Here is a 6,044-nt window from a genome sequence, read left to right on the forward strand (position 1 = left end):
TTGAAACAACCTGTTATACAACTGTTTCATGGATTATTCAATTTCGCTCCGCGTGAAATATTTTTGCATTTAATCGACAAAAGTGTCTCCGAGTCTCCAATTTTGCGAACAGACCACTCTACCGGAGCATCGACTGCTTTCCGAGCTGGGAATAATCCCGAACTAACACGTACGCGAGTAGGTGTCCGCGTACATGCGCCATCCGCGTCGATGTTATCCCTTACAGATTCCAAGATACCACAATCCGGTTTATGAGCCTCGGATAGAATCCGGTGTCCCGGCCGCGAATAAAAATAGAAATGCCTCTCCCAATGCGGGATTGAGTCGTCGGACAGCTGCCCCCTTGAACCGCGTGCGCGGTTCGCGAGATAAAGGGAGAGAAGAACGAGAGAACGGAAGAAAAAATCGTTGGGTAGAGAAAGAAAGACGAGAATTATGACGAGACACGGATGACGAATCGCGCCCGATTAAATCGTCGCGAGGTTGTGCCGGCCGTGTTTCGCCCGTCCGGGCTGCGCGACGCGCGTCGCGAAGGTGTTCATTGTTCGCCGTGTTTGCATGAGAAAACAGATCGGTGTTAAAAACAAACGCGATCCACGGTCTCGAAGACGACGCGGACAAAGTAACCCGATAAATTAACCCGGTCGAAAAGTTCCCCGAGAGTCGTTAAGATCTAGACGATTCTGGAAAATTATTAACGGGCACGCTAAAAATGCAGTCGGCAATAAACGTTCGTTCCACGAGAGTCTCGGTGTGACCTGCGTTTAGCCTTTACTGACCGCTGCGAAACTCTAGCGAAGTCGGAGATGGGTTCAATTTCATTTGGATAATTGAGCACGAATAGGAAACATCGAGCAGTGTTTTTTTAATTAAACTCATCTGTATAGCCTTGGTTTGCTGGCCATGTAAGATGACATACGCGTGTTATTCGTGATGTTTTTATTGGGTTGTTCGGAAAGTCCGTGTCGATTTTTGAATAGACGGTACAAGTCTGAATATATCGAAGTGCTTGAAAACAAATAACATGCATACATTCAATAAATATATATATTAAAATTCAAACGTGTTTTTGAATGTTTTTTTAGAAATTTCCACGAACTTTCTGGACACCTAATATTTGAAATCCATCTTCCATTTTAAATGTTTACGAGAACTCACGTTTCCCGTCGAACGTTCGCTTCTCAACTCCCAAGAAAAGTTTTCTCCGTTACTTTTTGAGAAAACGTCTTACAACGCTATACGAAACACCTTGTTTGACGCAACCATGACCCTTGTGACATTTACCACGGTGGACACGATGGATACAGCCGCCTCGAGGTCGCCAAACGACGCTTTTAATCCTTTTTTCTTTTCCACCGAAACGATCTCCGAACCCCCAAGGATGTCTCTTGGCGCTTTACTGCTTTTGTTGGCGCACCGTTCGCGAGCTTACGAGCGAATCGAAGATAATTTCGGAGTTATTTTGGACCCTCGTTGAGATATGCGAACAGCCTGCCGGCGCATTCCCTCTTTGTCCTCCGCAACCTCCACTCGCGAAATCGTCGAATAAATTTCCAGTAAATCGTCATCGTTCGTTGGAGCTTTACATTCGCCTCTAAGGTGCCCCAATCGCGTTAGTTTCTTCGGGAACCTTCGTTAAAAGTGCCGAATTGTTAACGATACTTTATCTCGAAGACGACCTTTCAACCCCCCGATAGGGTTGTTTATTGTGTCTGCGATTCTCTGGGCTGTACACGATAAATGTTCAAGCATAAAATTTGTAATATCGTCAGAAGCATGTTTTAAATTTCCCTATGTAAAAAGGTTCGCGATAAATTTCTTCCTCCGTACTCGCTACACAAAACATGATGCTTATCGATAGAATAATTAAAGGCGTAATTTCTGTCAAGTTGTGTTTGCGTAAAAATGTAATAATCACCAGACGTTACTTTACTTAGATCGTCGCATCGTTCGTTAATACTCGTATCAAGTTTTCTTCGGGTTCACTCCACGCCACTTGAATCACAATCATCGTCGTTGCTTTGATTTGAAATAAAGCGACAGTTCCGTGGAATAAGAAGCGGTTCTGAGCGGCTATACAATACCGTAGTACGGTTAATGACAATGTTTCAGGGCTGAATGCTAAAGAATGCCGGTTAGACGAAAGGTCGTTGCCCGTGCGACATTCGTGCATTCTCGTAATTGTTATGCGCGAGACATTAGTAAGCCGGCGTAGCAAGTTGAGACGCGTCGGCCAGAAATTGTATTCCACGGAAGAAAAATGTTCACCGGGGTTCGTGCGAGAGCACAATCGCGCCGACCGAGATACGAGGAATTCTTTTTAAACTCGCGCTGATCCCGTCCGAGAGGGGTAATGATAGTAAGCTCCTCTAATTGTGCGTGGAAAACGTCCGACTGGTTTTCCATCGGCGTAATTACAATGCAGGACACGGCTAACACGGTAATTTGACGTAAACGGCGTGTGGTACGGCGCGTATCTCTGAATATCGCGTCGGACGTATTCTACCGTAATTAAAGCGCCCGGGATTGGTTACGATTGATTTACGGTCCATCCAACGCGAGCAAGCGCGTTCCTTTTGAAACGGCGTTGCAACTAATCCCAACGACTTTGATACGATTCCGCTCGCCACTCGGCGTAATTTTATTCGCATTATGTAACGACCGTAATACCGCCGCGCGCGACGCCGGACGTTTAATGTTCGATAGCGTCGGGGCCCGTGACGACGCACCGCTAACTTTCTAACCTGAAATAAAACGCCGCGGGGATAACATCTGAAATTTGCACTTCCGATTTAATTGTCGACAAGGTGATTGCCGAGCGTTAAACGACCGTAAAATGTAATGTTACTCCGGGACGCTTAACTTTCGCTGGCGGGGATATTTGGACCTTCGTAGACGCTCGATTGCGCAAGACCGCGGCGCGGTAACCGTTCGCTTACGGTGCGGAACAAAATGGTTGTATACTCGCGTGTTTTCCGGAACTACCAGAAGAAAATGTACGTGTTCTACGGTTTACAGCTTGTGTGTTGTACATTAGGCGTAGAAGAAAACTGTTTACTGATTCAAATTTATTTCTATGTACGGGCCGACCTGGATCAACTGGAAAATGTTGAAAGTGTTGTTTATGTACACAGTTGTAATAAATTACAAATATAGAATACACATTTCGGGGATGGATATAACGATCATGGATTAATAGACTGTATTCAAAATTGATATTATATATCGTTCAATACTTATATATTGACCGAAGTAAGCCGTCAATGTATTTACTTGCATTGTTTCTTTGAAAATAATTCTCCTATAATTCCAGATACAGTTATAATTGCAAATATAAAATAGACATTAGTAACAAAGAATTCTACAATGACGCCGTTACTGTAACGTGGAGCCTTACGGATGCAGACATTTGGACCAACATCTAGAAACAACCATGTAACGCGCGGTCGCTAATGGCCGAAGGTCGACGCGACGTTAAACCCGAAGGAAAAAAGATGATCGTTTTACGACACCAATTCAGAAACAGAGCTGCGCGAGCCAGAGGCTGAGGGACCCGGTGGAAAAGTTCCTCGACGCGGTAACGATTTCTCGCAACACCCTGCGGCATGGATCGCGAGCGCGTCGATCGCGTTCGCGGAAGACCTTATACGAAAATCGCGCAAGCGTCTAGCAGGTATCGCGTACCTCGCGCAACGCGAACAATGATACTGTTTTTCAGTCGGCGCCGATGGAAACAACCCGTGAAAATTAGATAGAAGCGAGCGGGGGACGTTTAGAAAGCCGGGCTGGCTCGTTCCTGCGCGCGGTAAACGTATCGATACAACGCCAAAAATCGTGCAGCTACCTATTGTTACGCGAAAACAAAGCGTAACACACGTCTGGCGTGCGAGCTGCCGTCTCTTTGTACCCATGTCTGTTACACGCGAAAGGACTCCGCGCATAGCACCGCCATTGTGACGGCCTAATAGGAAAACACGCGGAACAACTCTCATTCCTTCGTACCTACAGGGAGGTCGGAAAAGTATTTGCACGTTGATGTTCTTTTAAGATAACCGCGGAGATAAGCGTGACACGAAATCAATGAACGGTAGTCGACGAACCGTGACGTAGCATGGATAGAACGAAATGACGTCTACAGGACGATTCAGTTCGGTATCGGCGTGTCATTTGGACCCTGAAGACGCTAGATGCGATGCTGAAGAAATCAAGAATTGGGTCACAATTGGGGCACTTGAGTACCAAGAAATTTTTCGTTCGCGTTGTATTCAACAGTAGGGATAGCACGAAGACTGTGAAGAAACCAGCTGCAATGCTGAAGAAATTAAGAATTGGCTCACAATTGGGGCACTCGAGTACCAAGAAATGCAAAATCCAAGGGGGTCTAAATTTTAGTAGGTATAGCAATACTTCCGCTCGCGTTGTATTCGACAACAGTAAGGATAGCAAGAAGACTCTGAAGAAACTAGCTGCAATGTTGCCGAAACTACATATTGGGTCACTTAAATACCAAGAAACGCAAAATCTAATTGGAGCCAAATTTTAATATAGGAATACTTCCGCCCGCGTTGTATTCGGTAACACTAGGAATAGTAAGAAGACGCCAGCGAACGCTGTTATCGTCGTATCGCAGCGTCGCGTGTTGTTTAAAGAGCAATTAACGAGCGAGACTGCGGGACTTCGATCGAGGACGATCAACGTCTCTTATCTGTGGTTCAATTCATGCGAATTAATTGGCCGATACCGAGACGCGATACACCATATGGCCGCGGTGGAGGAATCTTTAATCGTCGTACGCGGACCAGATGTCGTAACGCGGTTCATCTGCGTCGAACGAGGTTAAATCCCGATGCACGCTTACGTAAACGCTCGCGCCGAAAGAACATTCGCGAATGATACAATTATCGATACGCGGAAATGTTGATTCTTTGTAGCGATCCAGCGATTCGCAGCGAGCAACTTTTACGTTCGAACGCTCTGCTAGTTTTCCTGGTTTCGTGGTAAAATCTAATTTCGTCACACCCGAGGCTGTACACGGCGCTGTGCAGAGGTTCAACCCTTTGCACCCGAGGCCTTTCTTTCTGGTATCTGTTGCCACAATCTCGCCGACAATCATTTTATCGAGACACCGAGTTTCAAAGGAATGAAACTTAAACGTAGGAAAAATTGATACGTTCGAAGCTAATTCCAGAAGAGATTCAGCAACGCGAGCTTTCGCTCGATCATCTCCAGATGGTCTCAGCCGCGGTCAAGTAAAAGGGAACGGCTACGTTCCAAGCGGCGAGAGGGAGAATCGATCGTAGACGAACTTTCGTAGCGAAACCAGGCGGCTCGAAGGACGAAACGAGCAGGATCGTTAATCGAGCCTCGGATCCTCGAACTAGTAACCCCGGTTTCAGAGATTCCCGCAGAACCAGATGCAAGCGCGTCTAGGTACACACATGGCAGCCACGGTAATAACTTATCGGGCAATTTCCATGGAATCCTCCAGTTTGCTCCGCGCGGAGGAAACACGAGCCTGCCCCCGGCAAATTGCTCGTCGTTTTAACGAACCCGTTTCATTTCGTCTCGCGGATTGATTCGTTCCCCCGAGGAATCGTCCTCTCTTTCCCTGTTCCGTTGATTGCGCCTCCCGAGCGGTGGTCGAGCGAATAATCATCCGTACCTCGAGACCGGGGTTAATCCTTCGCAGGTTCTCGGAAACGAACGCAGGTTTCTTCCACGGTATTCTTTCGCGTCTGCACGCGGTATGCGGATTTGCCTGTACCCGTACCGGCCATTAGCTGCGGTAAATATTTGTCTTTCCCGTCGCGTGTCGCGTTCGTCGATCCGTAGGTGCAATTACCGCTTAGATCACTCGGGCCGTGTCAGAGTTTGCTTAGGCGAACAGCGAACTTTGCACTGGCTGCGATTAATCGTCGCGTTTCCTGGCTCTTTCGAGGCGCGCGAGCTTCGCCTTCCGGCAGAGAAATATTTCAAGTGACGTGGTCGAAACTCTGACGTACGAGATGAGTAAGAGAACAGCATACGGCGCGGAAGTTAACATT

This window comes from Hylaeus volcanicus, chromosome 4, assembly GCF_026283585.1.
Source record: "Hylaeus volcanicus isolate JK05 chromosome 4, UHH_iyHylVolc1.0_haploid, whole genome shotgun sequence".
Classification (NCBI taxonomy): Eukaryota; Metazoa; Arthropoda; class Insecta; order Hymenoptera; family Colletidae; genus Hylaeus; species Hylaeus volcanicus.